Below are 21,398 nucleotides of genomic sequence, written 5' to 3' on the forward strand. Positions count from 1 at the left end.
TTGGGGCCTTGCTCTAGGCCACTCCCATTTGGATGGAGTTTTACCCACGAGGGGACGGGTAACTTTGGGTACTTGATTTAGAAACTAGGTTCTTTGCCTTTCCTGTATTGTTTCCTAGTTGTGTTAGGGGGAAAAGGATGTCCTAGGCTGCTCTATAACAGTTGTATTAAAGTTCCTTCCCATTAAAGTCTCATATGTTTTGTGTTGATGCGGTGGATGGCAGAATCTATTTAAGAGCAGGCAGGTTTGCAGAGTCTGGGCTGCCCCTCTCCCTGCCCTGTAACAGATTCAATCTGGAAGGGAAGGAGGCTGTGGGTTCTGAGTCACCCTCAGGGATCCGTGGCAGGGAGGATGGGACAGGGCAGGAGTATTAGCAGGTTGACCTTTTCCAAACTCAGCCTTGCCTGTTGGAAGGTAACATGCCCAGTAGAGGATCCCTTAGGTGCTCGCAGTACTGGCAGTCCCACTGTGAATCTCAAGTTCATATTTGCACATGGATGGTTATGGCAGGTCCTTCATGACGTCTGCTGTGGTCTATGTGCCTGAGATATATATGAGACAGAGAAAGCCAGGTCATATTCAGGGAACCACCAAACAGCATCCACCGCCCTCACTCTATGATCACAGGTCAGGACAGAGGAAGGCTGAACGAAAACTAGCAATTTCAAACCCACATGGCAGAAGGGCCGTGACAGAGCTAAACTTCTGTGTCTTCCCCCTTCCAGGCAGCTCTGCATGGTACAGAATGCACAAAGATAACTTGGAGCTGCTTATTAACGGGCAACCCCTTTCTACCTCAATATTTTTAAAATATTCTTCAGGAAAGAAGTCTGTGAAGGTCTTACCCAGCTTCAGAACAATGCCTGCAGGAACCACCCACAGGGAGGCAGCATTTTAAAAGGCACAGACAGCTAGAGCTAGGAATTCATTCTGCTTTATAGAGTTTTCAGAGAACCAGTGGGTCACCTCTTGGCCCTCCTGTGACATGCTTTCATTTTGTTGCAGATATTAGCAGATTGAAAATGTGCGCAACATGTAAACCCTTGCTGACTTCCTTAGGGTCAGGCCAGGGGCTTAGCGGGTCTGGTGAATCCCACTTGTTAGTTGACTTTTGAGCACATTTTCTGCTCTCTGTACCACAGGCTCTTCATCTATGCACTAAGGGGGAAATCCAGCCCCCCGGATGATTCTGAGACTTGTGGGGTCCTGAGTATACCTTCTTGGTGTTTATTAAGTATGAGGCACCTGACCCACATTGAACTTGTGGAAAAGGGAGAAAGGCCAGGGGGCACCTCAGGAAGACAAGAGTCTGCTTATGGAAGAAGAGAGCTTGATTTTCCCCTTGCTGACCACACTGCCGCTTTCCCATGGCTGGAGCTGCCTCCTTCCCCTTCATCATCTCCCGCTGCTGATGCTCCTCCTGGCCCATGTGTCCCCAGGGCTAGCAGCTGTGTCAGCCCAGCACCCTCTCCGTTGGGATTGAGTCTGTAGGGTGGATGCTTCAGGCACAAAAGATGAAAGCGGGAGACTGTGGGGAAAGGCTTACATATGGACTCAAAGTCCACTCCCCAAATATCTCTGCCCCTGGTTTCTCACTGACTGGCCCTAAGGGGCCAGAGTAGTGCCCCAACCTCCTCTGAGCCCGAGGACATATGTTTTGTCGGTGAGGCTGCTTCCTCATTGCTCTTGGGAAAGGCATGAACTTGCCCATTGAATTAGCTGGACTCGCCCTCAGGAAACAGGATCTGCCATCTGTAGCAGTGAGAATCCAGGAAGGAAAGTCCTCAGCCAGGCTCAGTCTCCTCCTCTGTAAAGTGGGTTGGCTAAGTGGTCTTCTCCCTCCAGCGGCTGCTCCATAGCCCTCTAGGTGCTCAGGAACGGGGGTGCTGGGGTCCGGCAGCCTCTCCCAGGAGAGGAAGCTGGCGGCAGTGCATGGCCTTCACACCTGTGGCAGGTCACTCTGGGCGCCTTTACTGACCAGGACCTCCTGCTTCTCCCACAGAAAAGAAAGTGCACTCCATGGTTGTCTCCCTAATTGATGGAGCACTTTGGCCAGAGTCCTTTCAGGCTACCAAGAATGAAGTGAGTCCAGCCCACCTTTTCCAGCCTTTGGTCCAATGTTTAGTGATTTACACTTAACACGTTCATTGTCTTCGGCTCAGCGGCCTTGACAACTGGGAGGGACTGTTTACACTGTGGGTGTCAACAACTACATGAAAAACTAAGTAATTCAGAACAGGAGTCAACTGAGAAGTCTCATTGTGGAAGCTTGGGCAGGGCCATCCAGAGGATGGTTCTCTAACCCACCCCAAATATCTGGACAACATATGAACACTACAAAATGAGTAACGGTGTTGTATGAGCCCACAGACCTGGGGAATAGGTAGAACTTTCCATTCTAGAAAGTTGGGCTGGGTAAGGTGCTGAGTCTTACATGGCAAGAAGCCTGAACCTGAGGTCTGGGATGGGGTCCTGCTGGCCCCTCACTCCTGCTGTGGGTCCAAGCCTTCTGCTTTTCCTTGTAGCTCCTGGCAATTGCAGACAGCGAGGAGCACGTGGTTGGTGTGGACAGCGGATTCTATGATCTCAGGAACATCGCTGACTCAGTGAGAGAGGAGGGATGGTTTGGGGGTGGGATGAGGAGGTTCTTACCATGCCCACTCTTCACTTTTCCTGACCCGAACCACTCTCTGTTCCAGCTCCCAGCTAAGTCCTGCATTGAGCTTATGTGGAACCGACCGGTTACTGTGTGGGAGGTAAGAGCTGGGTCTCTTTTTTAAACAGAGGCATGTGTGCTTGTGTGTGTTTGACATTGTGCTTGGATGTGTGTGAGGATGTAGTGTACTGTGCAGTTTAAATGTGTGATATAAATACATATGTGTAAATGCTCTTTATTCCCAGTATTCATGAGCTAGAGTTGACATACAGTTCTATGTAAGGTGAAGGTATATCACATAATGGTTTGACATATAAAACTTGAAGTGATTAGCACAATAAGATTGTATAATTCTTTTATTAATCACAAAATAAGAGGTGTAATTAAAAATGAGGAAAAAATAATATAGTAGCAATGAAACCCAAGATCTTCTGACAAGTAGAATACTTCTGAGCCAATTTGGGATCACCCCAGAAGCACAGGGCTGATATAGAGTTGAAATATCAGTGTATTCCTCCCATCAGCCAAATGAAGAAGAGGAAATGATGATTTCAGTGTATGAAGAAAAAGTTCAAAGTCCAGTGTCTTAATACGGGCATAAAGTGACCAACATCCCTCCACGCAAACACTCCCAGCTGGCATCAGCTTCAGGGTTAATAGGAAGGCCTCTCCTGAGAGCTCGACCTAGACGAGGATGTCTGCTCTCCCAGAGGGTCCCGCAGCACTACAGTGAGGAGGTCCAGGCACTTCCCTTAGGCTACAAGGCCTCTCTCTGTAAGGGCCTGTGAGTGCAGGTTGTGCTGCCGCAGCCCTGGAGCAGACAGAGGAGGCCCACGGGTAAGCACGCCCTTCCCGGGAACAGCACACGGCCTGACCTACCACATCCTGACCCAGACAGCTGGCTCTGCCTCTGTGTCCTTGCCGGGAAGGCTGGAGCACCTCCACCCGGGTCAGACAGAAGGCTGCTCCAGCTGAGCTCTGCTGCCCGAGGCCAGCCCCAGGGAGCAAGGGACCCAGATCTGCCAGCTCCTCTGTTGTCTCCAAGAGGCAGAAAGATCAATACCCACTCTCCGCTCCGTGAGAGAGGGGAGGCCAGTGGACTGTGAAGGGACCAGCTCAGAATAGAAGCAGGCAGACTTAAGGAAGAGTCGTGGCGCTCATATTCCCATGACTGACCATGGCTCCTCTGCCCATGCTTGCCCAGGCGGGGAGGGTGTGGCTACAGAGCTTCCAGGATGGAAGAGTCTCTGGACTCATCCTGACTTCTCTGAACCTGTAACCTGCAGTGCCTCAAGTGGGCTGTGTTAGAAACACACTTGCCCCACCACCCACAGCACACATGGGTCTTTCCTTGTTTTAAGTCCCCACCCGTGCAGGCAACTGGCAGCCTGGTTTCTCTGGGCATGTCCAGGGAGACACCCAGGCAGGAGTGTCTGAGCAGCATGTGAACACACAGACAGGTGCGGAGACCAATCGTACCCAGCCAAGGTGACAGGAGCCCTCCCCACACTCCCTGGCAGCCTGGCCCAGCAAACCCTGCTCTGTCCTTGTAAACTGTCCTCTAGTCAACTGCTGCCACCCAGCGTCACAGTCATTTGTGGTAAAGTTCAAGGCAGACACCTACACTCCCCAAAACAGGAGGAGTCAACTGAGATAAATAGTGGCCAGGGAACCCTGGGGTACAGGTGTTAAACCATCTGGGCTCACCCTCCTCAACCCCACAGGACACCTCAGAGTCCAGGCAGAGTCTTCTGCTCCCTCCCTGGCTCCAGCCCACCCTCCCGCAGGGCACCATGGGGATGAGGAGACCATTTCCCTAATCCCAGCTGGCTGGATGGTGAGACCCGCAGATGGACACGAAGGCCCTGCAGATATGCCCTCTTCCCTCACCCTGCGGACCCAGAGGCTGGGGCCCGGGGCTACACTTCCTGCAAGCCCTTTTCTACTTTACTGGGTTCAGTCAACCAGTCCTCCTTTGGGATCTTTCTCTCAGGTCAACTGACAAAAGAAGCAGCTCCTGGTCACCTGGCCCCTCTGGCTCTGCCCAGATTGTTCTCATTCTTCACTGGTCAGGCAGTAATACTATGACTACTGCTTAACTGTAAGTAAGGCTTGCTTTTCTCATTCAAACTGATTGTCTTTCAATCTTTCATTATGCATGTTTCCAAACCTGCAGCAAATGGAACCAATTCTACTAGGAGATCCTCTAACTGGATTTCTCCATTAACAGCTAACCGATTATCACTTATCTATCTAGCTCCCTCTCTCTTTCTCTGACTCCAATAATCCGTCTTATTTTGAAGGTTTTCTAAGTAAATTAGAGTCCTCAGGCTATTCTACCCCCAACTTTGTCATTTTGTTTATGTCACTTTGTCATATTGCTTACAAGGGACCAATTTTCCTGAGTTGTCTTTTTGAAGTGCACACATCATCACATCGCAGGTATATTATGTGTGAGTCTCACAGATGCACACACACCCCTGCATAATGCAGACCCCATGAGGACACACACCATCACAGCCATTCCTCAGGCCCCCGCATCCTGGTGGCAGCTGCTCTCCACTTGTCCCATTTTACTCTACCAAATATAACCACCATGAATAGATGATCCTATATGCTTACCTCCCATCTACGTACACTTCCAAAGGGCATTTTTAATAAACGAGGGCACATGGAACATTAGATTGTCCACCCTTTCAAAGTATGCAAAGCCAAACCTCTTTCCTTGGTGTCCTTGATTGATATACAGATACTTCCTAATAAGTCAGGACACAGTCCCTACCCCAGGGCCTGTCCTGTTTTGGACCTCTCTGCAGGCAATTTAGAGAACTTCCCTGGGGTGAAGCAGAATTAGAATAGCCACAATAGGAGAGAACAGATTCAAAGGGGGCCAAGAAGTGGATTTTCTCCCAAAGAGGCTGTGCCAGACTGCATGTGGGGATGAGGAGGTGGGCAGAGATACCCCAACTGCTCTTTCCAGGTTCAATATGCAGCCTTGTCATGGGGGGCAGGCCTTGCTGAAGAGTGAGCAGTGAGGGTGCAGCCTGGCAGAAGTGGGTAGAGAAGCTGCACTGAGCCACTCTGTGTGAGAAAGTGCCTGAGGCTTCGGGACATCAGCCCACCTGAGTGTACCACATGCTTGATTTCTTAGCACAGGACACTCAGCTGACGTTCCTGCTCTCTCTGTTTCAAAGACTCTGCACTCCCCCTGCTCCTTGTGGTTCAGGCCCTTGTTAGGACAGGGACACTGCCAGCAGGTATGCTCAGGGGCCACAAAGGGACATCAGCAAGACGAGTGGGCCATCTAAGTCCAAGGATGACTGGCTGTGGTGTGAGGAGGGCAGGCAGGGCATGGGTCCCTGAGAGAGCCTGCCTCTGAGGACAGTCGCTCCATCCCCAGACGTACTGACATGCAAAACCACAAACGCAACAATGACAGGTGTTCTATTTTCCAGAAAAGAATTTTATCTGAAATTTAAGGGGAAATGTACTGATAGTCAAACATGGAATCCCATTGTTTTTGAAGACACTTGAAGGCCTACAAAATTAATCAGCAGGCACACTTTTGCCCACAGCCCTAGAGTCTTTTTTCTTCAAAGCATAGAATTTACAACCATCACACTAATAATGGCTGGAGGAGGGCTTGATCCAAGAGAAATCCAAACTGCCAAGTTCAAGGTGGTGCTGGCAATTCTAGGACTGACTGGTTCCTCCATTAATTGACTGTATCAACTGGGCAAATCAAGCTCAGGGCACTGGAATTAGCTAGACATGAGACTGAGGCACCAGTGGAGAATAATGACCTTGACATACAGCAAGAAGGCCTTCCCTGCATCTTGTGTAAATCCCTGCAGCCAAACCCACAGCTGCCATCACTGTGTCCCCTGGTATTTGTTCCAGGGGAGGGGATCCCCAGTGTCCAATAAAGGGGTAGGACGGATGTCCCTTAGCAAGTCACTCCCCACACAGCAGAAGGAAGAGCTTTCCATGAATACCTGGGCAGGGAAGTAAGGCAGCCCCAGAGGATCAGTAAGAGGTGGAAGAACAATCATGTTCAGGGATCTGCCTCACAGCTAAGGGAAGGGGTATTCTTTGGTACAAGATCAGCTGCTCCTTGCTTGTCTTACCGGTGTCCCACCTTATTCCTCAGCTCCTCAGTCTGCCATAGGCACTCAAAAAGACAGGGAAGAGAAACAAACCACCAAATGTAATATCATTTCACAAGCAGCCAGACCAGTCTGCTCACTTCAGGCAAGAGGCAGAGTGGTGCAGCCTGCACTGTCTTGCTCCACTCTCCTTTATGATGGTGGTCTGGTGGAGGCTGGAAAGCACTGCCTGCACCCCTTAGGGAGCCTCAGGACTTAAAGGTTGGAGACCCAAGATGGGTTTATTCATAGTTGGGACCAGGTGGAGGCTTGAATGGGCTGTGCTGGTTAGCAGCTGTGGGGAGAGTGCCCAAGAGCTCCGCCAGCCTCCTCACAGTGGCCCCTCAGAAACACCAGGTGAGCCTCAGGAGACACCCAGATGTTGGTTCAGAAAAGCTGCCTCCTGCAGGAGTCCCTTGGGGGCTCCATTTTGGGGGCACACTTCCATAGTATGAGTTCAGTAGACAACAGAGCTCAGCCCTCCTTACACATATCATTGGATCTTGTCCTGGCAGAAAATTACGATGTAAGTGTCTTCGGAAGAGGTTTTCATAACACCAAAAACAAAAAAGAAGTTCTTTGCAGATTTCAGATAAGTGACACCATATTTTTTGCTAAGTCCCTCCCTTGATTTGTGCAAGTACCAAATTTCCCACAGACACTGTCTTCCTCAGCCACCATCCCTCAAAACACTCGATGCCCATTCCCTATGGGTGCTGTGAGGTTAGAGGCAGCGCCGAGAGTGGAAGGAGGGGCGTGAGTGGGATCCATCCATCCCCAGAGCCACAAAAAGGTCTGGGGTCAGGGCTGCTCCCTGTGAGGAGGGTCTTTCCTCAAGTTGAGTCCCCTGAGCTTTCCTCATCTCTCACTTTCCCTGAGAGACAAGGACCCCAATCTCACGAGTCGGCCAGGTAGAACTTATAGCAGTCCTGGGCTCTGAGTACATGCCAGGTGCACTGGTAGCTTTCCCAGGAGGGTATATGCACCTTCGACTGAGAGAAGAGGCCAAGCACCAGATCCAGGTCCTGAGATGTGGCACAGGCACACATTACTGTGTGCCCTTGACCATGTGAAAGTTCCCTTCTTGCTCTATTTTCTCTACTGTAAAATGGGAGCTATAAAACAGCTGCACTAACTAAGCTCTATGACATATGGAAGCCATTATCTGGCGATACTCGCACATCAGGTGTATCTACATGATGGAGGAGTGGGCTGAGGGAGCACACAGCTAGGAGAGGCCGGTGCCCTTCCCTGGTGCTGAGGTGGGTGTGATCATCCCTACAGAGTGTCTGGGGTGCAATTGGATTTCCTGAGATTTCTCAGTAGCCTCTTGAAAATGTCATTTCATTTGATGTGATATTAAGTGAATGCCTATTGCAGAATCGTGATAAATCCAGAGCAACTCCTCTCCCTCTGTGCACTCCTAGACCATCTCTCCTTGCTGCCAAGGGTGCAGAGAAGAGAGCAGGGAGTGCCACTGCCACACCCAAATTCACAGTGTATAGCTGGCCTCAGGGAATTAAATTTCCTTTGTTCTATATTTCTCAAGAGTGGTGTAGGGACTGAGAACTCCATCATAGAGAAGAAATGCATGCTCAGTGGCGAGTGTTCTCAGGGCTCTACATGCAATATCCTGATTCTCAAAAGAGGCCTATTAGCACATGAAGCAGGGTCAGCTGAACATTTTGCCCAACATCTTGATGCTACAGGGGGGCACATATCAGCCTGCATCTGTCTATAAGTGCAGAGATAATGTTTCCATGAGGGTCATTAGAAGTCCAATTAAACAGAAGGCCAGGGTAAGGATTGTCTTATGGAATCACTGTGGTGGAAAGCATGTGGCCCTTGATTCTGAATCCCAGATGGGAAGTATGGGACCCTGCGGAGCTGACCAGGGTGTGTGGAGGGGTAAATCAGACTGTGCCTTCACCACTTGCCCACAATTCAGGGGTGGAAAGAATTGGAACTCAGAAATAAGCAGGATCCACAACTATAATTCAGGGTGCTCTTTTGAGTCTTGTGACAGCCATGCTCAAATAAAATAACAGTAAATAAAAGCAAAGGAAGAAAATCACTAACCCCTTCTCAGAAATTCCCTGTGTCTGTACATAGCATCACCATCACCCAGTTAAACTGGTCAAAACCTGCATGTCATCCTTGATCCCTCTTGGCTTTTATTCCCATATTCAGTCCAGGGTAGATCTTATTTCTTCAATGTCTACAGCATGTGCTGAGATGGGTCACCCCTCAACAGACTCATTGTGTTTAGAATAAAACCCAAACTCCAGGACAAAGAGTTCTGTCCCACCTTTCACGTTACTTTTGCAAGGAGTCAGGTAGTGCTGCCTCAGGGCCTTGACACATGCTGTTTCCACAGGGCGGAACACTCTGCCCTGGGACCTTACCCTGGCTTTCACTCATCACACTCATCTCCAGGATAGCACCCTCACATATAACTTATTTCTAATGAAAATTTCAAAATAGGGCTTCCCTCACCATGCAAGAGGTTAGGCACCACACTGTGAAGCAATTTGCAGCCTCTGCAACATGAGTTCGATACCCGCCGACCACAGAGCAACCCACATGATGCAGCGGACCTCTCCTGTCTCGTCCACTGCTCCCCTCAGCAGTGTATTTCGGTCTGCCTGTTCTGTTCCCCACTCTGTCTCTGTTGAATCCTCACCAACCGCATCTCTGGACTGCACCCCAGGTCTTGTATGCATAAATAAACAAATTTTTAAAAAAATTTTGAAAATATATTTAAAAAATAGAATTATTGAAAAGAGAACTTGAAACAGCATCACTTAATTTCAGTAATTATCAAAAGAAGATAAGCAATTTTTTTAAACAAATACCAGCATGAATTCATTTAATGCATAAATATTTTAGTTTTCGGGCCTCCCCTGGTGCAGCAGTTGAGTGCTGGGCTGCGAAGCTGCCCATAGCCTCTGCAGCACCGGTTCGATCACCAGCTGGCGGTGAGGGTCCCACATGGCGTGACAGACCTCTCCTGTCTCGCCCGCTGCTACCTTCAGCAGTGTATTTCATCGGTCTGCCTGTTTCTTTTTTTTTTTAGAGATTTATTGATTGATTGATTGATTGATTGATTGATTGATTTATACAAGAGCTGGAGTACAAGCCAGAGGTACAGGAGGGTAAGAGGATTCACCAGAGACAGAGTGGGGAACAGAACAGGCAGACTGATGAAATGCACTGCTGAGGGGAGCAGCGGGCACGACAGGAGAGGTCTGCTGTGCCATGTGGGACACTCGCCGGCTGACCGGGATTGAACCTGCACTGCAGAAGCTGCAGACAGCTTCACAGTGAGGCACTAAACCACCAGCGCCACCAGGGCAGGCCCTGTCTGCCTGTTCTGTTCCCCGATCTGGCTCTTGTAAATTCTCTCACCCTCCCGCTTCTGACTGTACCCAGTGCTTGCATAAATAAATAAATAATTTTTTTAAAGAAAGAAAATATTTCAGTTTTCATCAAGATAGCAGAGATCACCTTGTTCCTAGTGCCTGCCTGATTCCCTCCATTCCGAGTCCCAACACAGTTCATTTATGTCACGATTTTAATTCTCTGGCATTTATTTAATTTGTTTGTGTTTTATGGCCTGCTTTCCCGCCAACTCCACAAACTTAAGCCCTGGAGAGCCGGATCCCATTCAACTCAGATCATTGCCCTTGCTGGTGCGGGCAGCAGCTGAGAGGGCAGAGAGGAGACGCTGCATCTGCCCCGCAGAGCTGCACCAGCCAAGGGCAGGCAGATGGGAGCAGGGGTGGATGGGCACGTCCACTGACTTTCTTCCTGTCTCATTTGCTTTAGATAAAAAAGCCACCCAGGTGGAAGACACCAGCATAAAGTATCCGGGAATGAAGATAGAGGTACCAGCCAAGTAAGTGCCACTCTGGGACAGGCAGGCATTTTTGCCCCAGGAGATGCAGAATGTGGGGCCACCTCTGCTGGGCAGCATGTGACGTGCTCTGGGAGGCTTCAGGGCATCGTCCTGACCTGCCCATCTCGGAGCTACCCCAATGAGCTCAGGGATCTGCTGTGCTGCAGCCCCTGCTGAGGACAGACGTGGAAAATGAGGAACCCAGGGGGGCTCCTCTACACCTAGCAGCCTTCAGAGCGGAGCCAGCACAATGGAAACACACAAGAGTCAGGATGGTGACACCACACAGCCTCCCTGGTTACTGAGCTCGTGACCACAAAGCATCTGACCCCACGCAGAGTCCCTCACTGGTCATCCTCATCACTGAGATGGACCTCATGGGACTTGAGGTGGGATCTCCTCCCCAGGCTGTCTGCCCTCCAGTAGCCCTGAATGCCAGACGTTCAAAGCCATCACAGAAGGGAGAGCTGTGGGCTATGGTTTGACCAGAAACCAAGAGCTGTGCTGACCTGCACCTGTGGTCCCCATCTGTCCCCTCTGTGTTTAGTAAGGTCTCTGTTGAAGTGAGCCTGAACAACGGTGCCAGCTTCATCAGCAACGGCTCACTATCAACAGCAAGGACAGTGGTAGTCACAGGGTAAGTACATGGTCTCCCTCTGGGCTGCCCAGAAGCCTGCGTGGGGGAGAGAGTCATCTAGGGCGTCAAGAGAGAGGACCAGTCCCAGGGCAGGCCTAGCAAGTAGCAGGTGCTGGCAGGACTGGGTGGCATCTCCTGCCAATGAGGCCCTTAGCTCTTCATCAGAGTTGGGACATGTCTGGGTGGCTTCTAGGATCCCTGGGGTGCAGCCTTCTTAGCATGACAGACGCCCTCTGCTCTCTGAACACAGTCATTGAAGGCATGTACAAGGGAGAAATGAGAGACCCAAGCAGGTTCCAGAAATGGTGTTGAGGATCTTCCCATGTTAAGTACCGCCTGGCCAGCAACCCCAACCTGGTCTGTGGTGAGGAAGTTGGGGAACCATCTTAATTCCAGCGAGGGTCAGTGGGGGTGCTAGGAGGTTCAGTGCAAGGAACCAGACTCCAGGATCTGGGCACCGGGCCTTCCCAGCAGGCTCCAGGCACAGGGGATGTGTTGGGCACAGCTGGGCCCTGCACAGTCAGGGTGCGTTTCCTCTGCATTGGTGCCCGGTGTGTGACCATCACAGCCCCTGGGACCCTGAGGACACTGGCTGTCATTTTTCAGATCCCTTTAGCCCCTCCCCTCCTTCCTCTTTTCCCACACTCCTCAGCTGTCCAGGCTGCAGCTCTCCCTACATCTCTCTCCTCAGCGGGTGGAGAAGCTATCAGGGCCCTGGAGGGATCAGGAGTCATCTCAGCAAGGGACACCGGGGAACGAAGTCGACAGGCTCTTTCTTTGTCCCCCATCACCCGGGCACCATAGCCCAGGGCAGTGAGGCATGGCAGTGGCAAGCATTAGGCTGGAGAAGAGTGTGCTGGGGAGCAGGGCTTCGGTGCCCGATTGCCAGAGCCCGGTGTCTTGTACCTGCTTGTGAGGGTCCCCACCAGCTGACATCTCTGTGTTGTCTGCATTGTGTCTGCACATCCGCTCAGACCGGCCAGAGTACACGCATCAGACCCTCAGGAGTCCCGCCGACACACAGCTCGTCTGTCATCAGGCCCATGAGGAAAGTCCTCAGGAGAAACGCAGGTCTGGTCCAGGTACAGCAGGTGAGCAGTTGTGACCTTGCCGTTCTCTCTGCCACCCTGTCCCTGGGCATCACACCTCTCTCCCGCTCCTTCACCTGCTTCTCTGAGCAGAGACTGTGGGGTCCCACCTGAGTCCCACTCACCCCAGATTCAGAACCACAGCCAGAGACAGCCCCTTCTCTCAGCCCCACATGGACTTGGCCTGTGCCAGGACTCTGATGACCCTCCACACCTCACGACCCTCTCACCACCTGCTCACATGTGGACATGGAGGTGCAGAGAGATTGAGGAGGTCAGCCCATGGCTACAGAGCCTACAAGAGAGAGGGCCCTCATGTGCAATGGTCCTGGGTCTCCTGCTCGGCTCTTGCACCCCAATATCTCAGGGAGCCCCACCCTCCCCCTGAAGCCCATCTGGGTATGTGTACAATTGTGTGTCCCTGCACTGCCAGCCAGGGTTTGGAGTGGGGGCTTGGCTGGTCACTCCTCAAGGATTCTGGTTTCCTTGACTGGGCTCTGGGCTTAGCCTCTGAGCACGGCCAGTGGGGCGGTATGTCCCACCTCCATGATGGGCGCTAAGCATACTCGGGTCTAGTACTGTGTTCTGCCCAGGTGGCAACCTGCAGAGAATGGGAGTGGGCTGACGGGAGTCTAGAATTCGTGCTCAGCAGTGCATATCTAGGATGCCCCAGTTCCACACTCCTGGTCTATGTTCTCTCTGCAGAATGTGCAGCCACCCACTGTTCCCAGTGTGGCGGCAGTAGGTCCCGGAAGTCAAGGCACACATTTCCCCAACATCGAAGCTTACCGCTTGGCTGCATGCATGCTGGTACTACTAATACCTCTTGTGATGGGGTGCTTGTGGCAACTCCACCACAGAAAGGTCAGGGCCCTAACCTGAACACCTCCCTGAGCCCAGACAACTCTCCTGGGGACCTGACACATGCACTCCTGGGTCTCTGCTGCTCCCTCAGTGCAGTCTTCAAGAAGCAAAGGGAGACACAGACTCTGCCCTCCAGTCCCAGGCAGAGACAACCTGACTGGGACCTCCTGCCTTGTGCTTACACAGCTGGTGGACTATGTGCTGCCTGGGGATAAGGGCCCACAATTTCGGTCAGGGCTGCCTCATGACCTCCAGGCTCTGAGTAGTCAGGTCGACAAGAGTCTGGGAGGAGGACTGTGCTGTTGAGGGAAGAAGCAGGGGCCCTGTAGGGGCACAGAATGAGCAGGACTCCCAAGCTCTGGGCAGCTGAGCTTTAGAAACCAGCAAGGTGTCTGCACATCCCCAGTGCTGCTTCCACCTCCCTCCATCTTCTTCCTGAGTACCATGGGGTGCTGCCCATACTGGGCACACAGGTACAGAAAGGAAGCAGCTGCTGGTATGCCCACAGAAGCTACAATCTGGGCTGGTGTTGGTACCTGGGCGGGCATGAGGTGGACCACACAATGCCACCTTCTGGGGACCACGTGCACTGATAAATCAGAGCAATAGCAGAGGACAGCCAGGCGGGGAGGAGAGGGACAGCAGGGCACGGTGGCAGTGGCAAGGTCACTGCTGGATGGAGAGAGGAGGAGGAGCATAGGGGAAGGCACAGCAGCAGCCAGGAGCAAGCAAGGCCTAGAAGGTACTGAGTCCCTCAGATAACTGAGGAGTCAGGTGCTCAGGGACATGCAGCCTGCTGGCCACCAACCCTCCAGGGTGGGCGCTCACCTTCTCACTCACGTTCCCAAAGCCACGTTCTCACTCACTCCCGCTGAGCAGAGTCCCCTCCTGCCTGTGTAATCACCCAGAGGCCTGCAAAAACCTTTCCTCCTTGTTTCTCTTTTCACGTTCTAGAACAAGATGGTGGTGAGTTGTGTTTTGTTTCTGATGCCCACACAGACCTTCACAAGGAAGCCTCCTGAGCTGTAGGATATCTCTATTTCCCACCCCACCATCTCTACCTACCTGGACAGAGAGAGCTGGCAGAAAGCAGGGTGACAGAGGGGCAGGGAGGGACAAGTGGGAGGACCTAGGACTCACAAAATGGCATCAGAGACACCCTCTCCATGCTCCCAACGGTCTGATCCAGAGCCTCCATCACACTATAAATTGCAGTAGCTGTTCCAGCAAGTGCCATGATCCACAGTGACATGACCAGGGCTTTCCTTTTGGTTTTGTGTGTCAGTTCCCAACGATTGGTCATTGGCTGGTCCTTCCCTGGGTTAAGTGAGCAGTTGGAAAAGGAATCTCAGGGTTCCAGTACTGGTCACCCCCCTGCAGTCTCTCATCCTGTTGGGTTGCATTTCTTTGGTTTCCTCCCTGTCTCCTGGCTGGCTGGGGTTTGGCTGGGTTTGTCCTTTGGGCACTTAAGAGCTGAGGAGGGTGGACGGTGTCAGTCCTCCCATGAGCTGTGAGGGAGGCCCAGGCGAGGTACACCTGGGACCAAGGGTCAGCTAAGCTGCCTGTGGCTCTCCCGGTTAAGGAAGCCCAAATGGACCCATAGAATTTGCACAGCAGGGCCACTGTGACCTATAACGGGGAGACCTAGGAAGCCGGCCCCACTCAGAGGCTGCCTTCGGTGCTGCTGCACTGTGGTCAGGGAGGCTGCATCTACCAACACCAGGCCAATCAGCCTCTGCTGATGCTTCTCCCCAATGTCTACCTTTAAATTGTACAACCCCAAGACCAGGCCTCTCCAAAGGGCAGCCCCAGAAACCCAGGCAGCCTGAGAAAACTTGCTGTCCATTTGGGGAAGGATCTTCCTTGTAAAATATGTAGAGGTTTCTTGTGCTTCCCATGGAAGGTCTCCCCTGCAGCACAGAGTGCTGCTAATCAGTTGTGCTTGAATCCTCCCAACAAACTTTAGCTGATGGGCCAGAAGTTGACAGGTGCCAGGGGAACAATTCATGTCTGCACCCGGGAACTGCCAAACAGAAGCTTTCTCTTCCTAGGAACCTTGTTTACAACAAGGTTGTAACCTTGTAAACCTTGTAAACCTTGTTTACAACATGCCCCATGGTGGTGGTCCCTTGTGGTGGAGATGGCAACATTAGACACCTAGAGGTGAGATGGGCCATTGGGGAGGGAGCTGTGGCTAGGTTGGGGCTGCAATAGGAGAGATACAGACAGGTTGGGCCAAGAGGCATGGCTTGAAAGGAGATGAGTGTTCAGGGCACTGAGCTTTGCTCCTTTAGCTCCAGTAACAGGCTCTCCCTTCACTAGACCCACATACATGGATCAGTGACTGCCCAAAGTTTCTCATCAGCCCCAACAATGACTTGGGTTTCCTGGGCAGTAGGTGTGAGTTAAAACAAAATCACTAGGTTCATGAAGGTCAGAAAATAAAAGAAGGAATTTCTTTTTTTTTTTTAATTTTAATTTATTTTTATATTCCCCAAACATTTGCAACCCCTTTATTTTGACCCCAATCCCGCCCCCCTCCCCTCATAAAGTGTCTCTGGTTCATAGTTGTTTGTTAATTATGATTTTCACTTTCTTATAGATATTCATTTTTCTGGTCCCTTATTTAAGTTTTCTAGATTCCTGCTATGAGTGCACCTGCACCCCTATGTTTACAGCAGCACTGTTTACAATAGCTAAGCTTTGGAATCAACCCAAATACCCAAAAATAGATGACTGGATCAAGAAGATGTGGTACATATACACCATGGAATATTACTCAGCATTCAAAAAAGATAAACACATGCAATTTGCAGCAACATGGATGGCGCTGGAAGGGATCATGCTCAGCGAAATAAGCCAGAAAGAAAAAGAAAAATATCGGATGGTCTCACTCATAAAAGAAGGAATTTCTGAGTCAAGTTCTTTCCCCCATTAAGTAGAAATGCTGGTGCACCTGCCGCCCGCAGAAGCTGGCTCAGCAGTGGGAGGAAAGGAGCCGCTGCCTTGTCCACCTGCCCTCAGAAGGGGTGACAAGGGTCGCGTGGAGGAGGGACCTGAAGGGAATGTCCTTCCCCAGGAAAAGCTGGGCCAGCCCTTGTGAGACACATCCTGCACTGGGGCCCCAGCACAGAATAGAGTCCAGATGGCTGGGGTGGAGGAAGAAACAGCCCACAATTTCTGCCTGGCTTTGCCCCTTTGCTCCTGGTCTTTCTCTGTCCTGGTTGGGCCATGGCTTCCTCCAGAAGCTTCTATGGCGCCAGGAAAGCCAGCCCTGTCTTCCTCTCAGTGTGAGACAGCGGTGCCCAACACACCTTCCAGAGAGGAGGAGGCCCTGACCAAGGTCTCGTTCCTGTTCACAGGACATGGTTCCCCCTCTGAAAACACCAGGGCAGAGCTGGAGTGCAGGGTCCAGAGCTCCCCTAGGATCCCCGACCTGGGATCCAGGTCACTCTCGGCCTGTCCTGACCTGCCTCTTCTCTCCACCCTCCGTCAGCAGGACCCTGCACACTGACAGGGCATGGAACCTCTTCCCTGCCTTCCCTGGTGGGCCTCACAAGTGCAGACCTCCTCCTCCCTTCCTTCTAGCTCCTTCCCTTGTACCCCCACAGGCATATCATGTTTCCCTCCAAGACACCAGATATCTCCTCTGACCATTGTACTTTAACTCTACTAGTAGCTCCTGGCTTGTCCTGCATAATATACTAATCTGTACCATCCCTAAACAATCCCTGACCCAAATCCTCACCTACAAAACAGGCCCATTGTCATAAGGAAGGCTGCTATCCTCTCCCAGGGAGTTTGTGGGGACAGAGCTCAGGTGCCTTTGGGAACTGAAGGGGACACTGTCCCGCTGGAGGCAGCAGCCAGCTCAGAGCTTCCTCATAGGCTCTTTTGTTTTCTAGGACAAACGATATGCTGTGCATGCAGATCATGTGCAACATATTACAAAACCACAACCGGGGCCCAGTGATATGGTATCAGCCCAGGCGCAAGGTAAGCAAGGCACAGGGATGTTCACTATGGCCAGCGCCCTTTGCTTTATTTCCTGACAGCAACCCTCTGGGGCTGTGGGTACAGGCATCTATGAAGAAAATGTCTAAGAAAAGAGACTTGGTGCTCCCGAGCCTCCCAGCTGAGTCTCGACAGCAGACCATGTATTTTCCTTGATTTTCATCTCAAGGAAGGCAGGAGACAACCCTAGAACATTACCCAACACTTCTAAATTTAAATGAAAAGGCTGGAGGAACAGTCAGATGGGGAGTGCTCGGTGCCTCCATCCCCACCCTGCACCAGGGCTGTGGGTCAGCTGCTGCCTCCCATGCAGAGGCCCTCCTGGCTGGGATGGAGACACACCCTCAGCACAAACCTGGGAAGCCTGGGGAACTCCAGGGCCCTCACTTAGACAGAACATGTCCTTATTCCCCAGGCTTCCATGCAGGACATGCAGATACAGTCAAGATCTGAACTAAAGGAGTTCAGTGTCAGAGCCCTGGTTGGCTGGGAATGCTGGGCACACCCCAATACCTAAACAGAGTCTCAGATAGGAGCCCAGGCAGGAGCAGCCTCCAGGGAGAGGAAGGGCATCCTCACAGATCCTGCCTTGGGCCAGCCCCCATAAGCCAAGGAAACCAGAAGTTTCTGTTCCCAATTCCAGTGCTTCTCACTGACCTCTCTCTTCTCTTCCCACAGCCATGTTCCTTACTCAGGTCTAGCGGTGGGAGGATGCGCAGGTACCCACGCTGCTGCCTGCAACCCAGCCGGGTATGCTTTCCCCTCAACTGCTGCTGCACGCGTTGACCATATGCCCAGTGCCGACCTCCCCTACTCATATGCTCCTGACCCGCCCAACCCATATGCTCCCAACCCCCACAATTGGTCTGTTTCAGGCAGCCCTCCAAGATGTTGCCGATGATCCCTGCCCCTATGGGAAGATGCGGTGGAATCCCTTTGGCACTCCCACCCCCATAGCCCAGTCCCTAAATCCTCCAGATCTAATGTTAAGTTCTTTATGTGCTTAAGTGGACACGTGTGTTGAGTCTTGGTTTACAGTCAAAGGAGTTGGATGTGGTCCATCAGCAGAAGTGGTTCCCTGGCCAGCCCTGCTCCGCTGTGCAGGATGTGGCCACACTGCTCCTGCCTGGACAGAGCACCCCGGTGTCCTCTGGCTGTGCACATGGATGATCCCCTCCCCACAGCCTGGTCTTCATCAGCCACCAAGGGCTGGGCCACATCCAGTTTTAGCTAAATTCTGCTCTTTGCAAAATGCCAGATTGTCCTTGAAAAAACATCAATCCTTTCTCCTTCCCAAATTTTATGGAGAGAGAAGTACTTAACTGTCTCACCTCCCTCACTCCCTTTTTCTTTCATTTTCTGATGACCACTTTCTCGATATGTCATAAAAAGACACAAGATCCTCCAAAGTTCACCGACTGAAAGTGCAACTTGTCTTTCCAAATACCCCAAACTGTCCTTAAGACCAGGAGGATTTTAGAAGATTCTCTCCACTTCCCTAAGAGAAGGTGAATCTCCCCTATTTGCCACCATGTATTCCAACAGGGATTTAGCACAGTGTCCTGGTTCTCTATCCATCACAGGGCATCTGGGCACTGCCCCATGTGCCGCCACAGCACCCAAGGAACTCCATGAGGAACCCATTGGCCCTGGGGGGAGGGCCCCCCAAGTGAACCACAGTGAGCTGTCCCCGAAGCACGCCGATGGTGATCTAAACTACTGTCTGCCCTCACCCCCATATCCTTGAATGCTGTATTATGTTTCAGTTGAATTTCTCTCAGACAGCTAAAGATAGAAATATGTCAGGTTTGGGTTTTTCATCTGTATAGAATTAGTGGATGGATAGGGATGACTTCTTTCCCCATGTTTGGAAAGAATTTCTACCATGATTTATGTAAGAGCATGTGGATGGATTTGCAGGGATACACGAAGTCACATGACTTTTAGCCTTGAAAGCATTTATACCTGGAGTTTTTTCTCCTTGTCCACCCCACCCCAACCCCTCTGACAGGTGACAGGCGGCCGACCCCATGGCCAGCACAGGAGAGGGAGGGAGAGGATCTGCCGCTCATGGGCTGTTCCTTTCCTGCCAGCACATCTGTCTCCCCAGCTGTATATAGTGCCAGGCACAAGGCACTTCAGAGAAATAAGAGAACTTACAATGGAGGCCACATAGAAAGTGTTGGAATTATGTGGGGAAGGGAGAGCTCAGCACTTTCAGGGCAGGAAGAAGGCAGGTGAGTGCAAATCTTGCCCACTTTCTCAACCTCACATGCATGCTCTCAAGGCAGCCTTTTCAGCTCCCTGCAACCCTCACTTCCTCATTATCCTAATAGCTTTGTGTAGGTTGTTGTTTCCTGCCCAAGGTGCTGGAGTAAGCTGGATATTGCCTGGACTACAGCTGCCCTCATCCTGGCCAGATAGACCCTGATCCAGAGTCCATGCCCCAGAGCAGGGGGAGGGACAGGAGGCTTTTTGGGGCTTTTTCCTGCAAGCTGTGGTTCTCACTGGTGACACTCAATTAACTGAGGGCCTCTCTGTAGAGGAGACACGGTAGTCCAGGAGAGCCAGAAGGAAAGCAGCAAGTCCTCACAGCCAGGCTGGTGATCTTTCCTGACCTTCCACTTGTCAAGTAGGTTCCCTGCACAGCTGACACCTCCTAGTGACTGTCACCAGTCACAGGCCAGCTCAGGTCTCAGAGCCACCATAGTCCTGCCCAAGCCCACGAAAGCCTCCTCCTATGGGAGGCTGTGCCATTCCCACTTTCCTCACACCCTGCGGTGCCCCTACTTCTCCCAAGCTCCCACCGCCCCAGGGACATTTCCTCAGTCTCAGGAACCTCCAAAAGAAGATCAAAGTAGCTTGAAGGAGGGAAAACTACAGCACAGACAGGATCTTCCAAAGACAACCAATTATGGGAGCACAGACATGGATGTGTGGTGCCCTGAACCCTAATAAACCATTGCTGCACTCTCTCATGGCTGATTGTCTTCAGCACCCTAAACCCATATACCCCTGCTGGTCCGTTCTTGTGCAGACCCTTCCCAGGATTTCGCTCTGATTTTCACTCCTCATTGCTCCCAGCGCCGGAGGCTGCCGTCCAGGCTCAAAACGCCCTCCTTGCTGCCCACAGTGAGCCTGGTGGCTCAGGAAGGGACACAGTGTCAGCTGTCTCTGAGGTCTTTGCCCAAAATCCCCAACTTTGGCTCTGGGGTTTTCTCTTTCAGGGAGATGCTGACCTGTTCGTCTCTGTCTCATCTTCCTCTGGGGCTGCCTCTCCAGTCTGAGGACTGACTGGCAGGACAGGTCTCCTCCTGCCCAAGGCAGCTCATGGGCACGTGGGGGCTCAGCTTCACTGACATGACGGGCACATACAACTGGGGCAGAGAGGACGAACGCTCCCCTTCTTAGCACATGTCTACCTTATGGACAACCTAGTTTCATCTTATTTCACGAAATCTCTTTTTCCCAAATGTCAGAACATAGAGGCCCTCAGAGTCCAGGTCGACACAGAAGATGCCAAGGGCAATGTTGCGGAACTAGGACAGGTCATGGGCCTGAAATGCCTCCAGCTTCATCCTGGCTGGTAAGAAGATGCCTCTAAGCAGGCAGACAAGGCAAGAGATCCCAGGGCTGGCCACTCCCAACTCAGGTGCTGGCCGAGGCAGCCAGAGCTGGGCCTTGCTCCCAGTGGGGCAAGGGTGAAGAATCAGTTGTTTGGGAAGCCAGCCACCTCAGCACAGGAGCGGGCAGTGGTGTTCTCTCACCCTGCTGCTCCACCACAAGTCAGTTATGGCAGTTGCTCCTCAGAGCCAGGTAACTGCCCTTTAGGCAGCAGAGTCCCTTTTATGCCACCCTGCCTTCCTGGGTCGCGGAATGGACCAATCAGGCGTGAGCTATGAGCTGATTGGTGCTAAATGGTGCCTCCCCACAGGATCCCAAAGAAGGGGGTTGAAGACAGAGCTAGCAAACTGTACAGCAGGGGCGGGGGAGGGAAGAGCACAAGAGGTTACAGTGACTCTTCAAGAGTGACTTGGTGTGGGAATTTTATGAGGATTACACCTGAGGGGAGAAATCAAATAATCAAATATTGCAC

General features: G+C 51.8%; 1 long non-coding RNA gene across 1 annotated transcript; it reads left to right on the forward strand.

The window, feature by feature from the left end:
* The first annotated feature begins 2,529 nt into the window (after positions 1-2,529).
* LOC129144997 (uncharacterized) lies at positions 2,530-4,783 on the forward strand. Its single transcript, XR_008549946.1, has 3 exons — positions 2,530-2,606; positions 2,700-2,756; positions 4,650-4,783. It is a non-coding gene; the product is annotated as an uncharacterized LOC129144997 (long non-coding RNA).
* The last annotated feature ends 16,615 nt before the right edge of the window (positions 4,784-21,398 follow it).

This window comes from Talpa occidentalis, unplaced genomic scaffold (assembly GCF_014898055.3).
Source record: "Talpa occidentalis isolate TD23 unplaced genomic scaffold, MPIMG_talOcc4v2.1 talOcc4.8, whole genome shotgun sequence".
Lineage (NCBI taxonomy): Eukaryota > Metazoa > Chordata > Mammalia > Eulipotyphla > Talpidae > Talpa > Talpa occidentalis.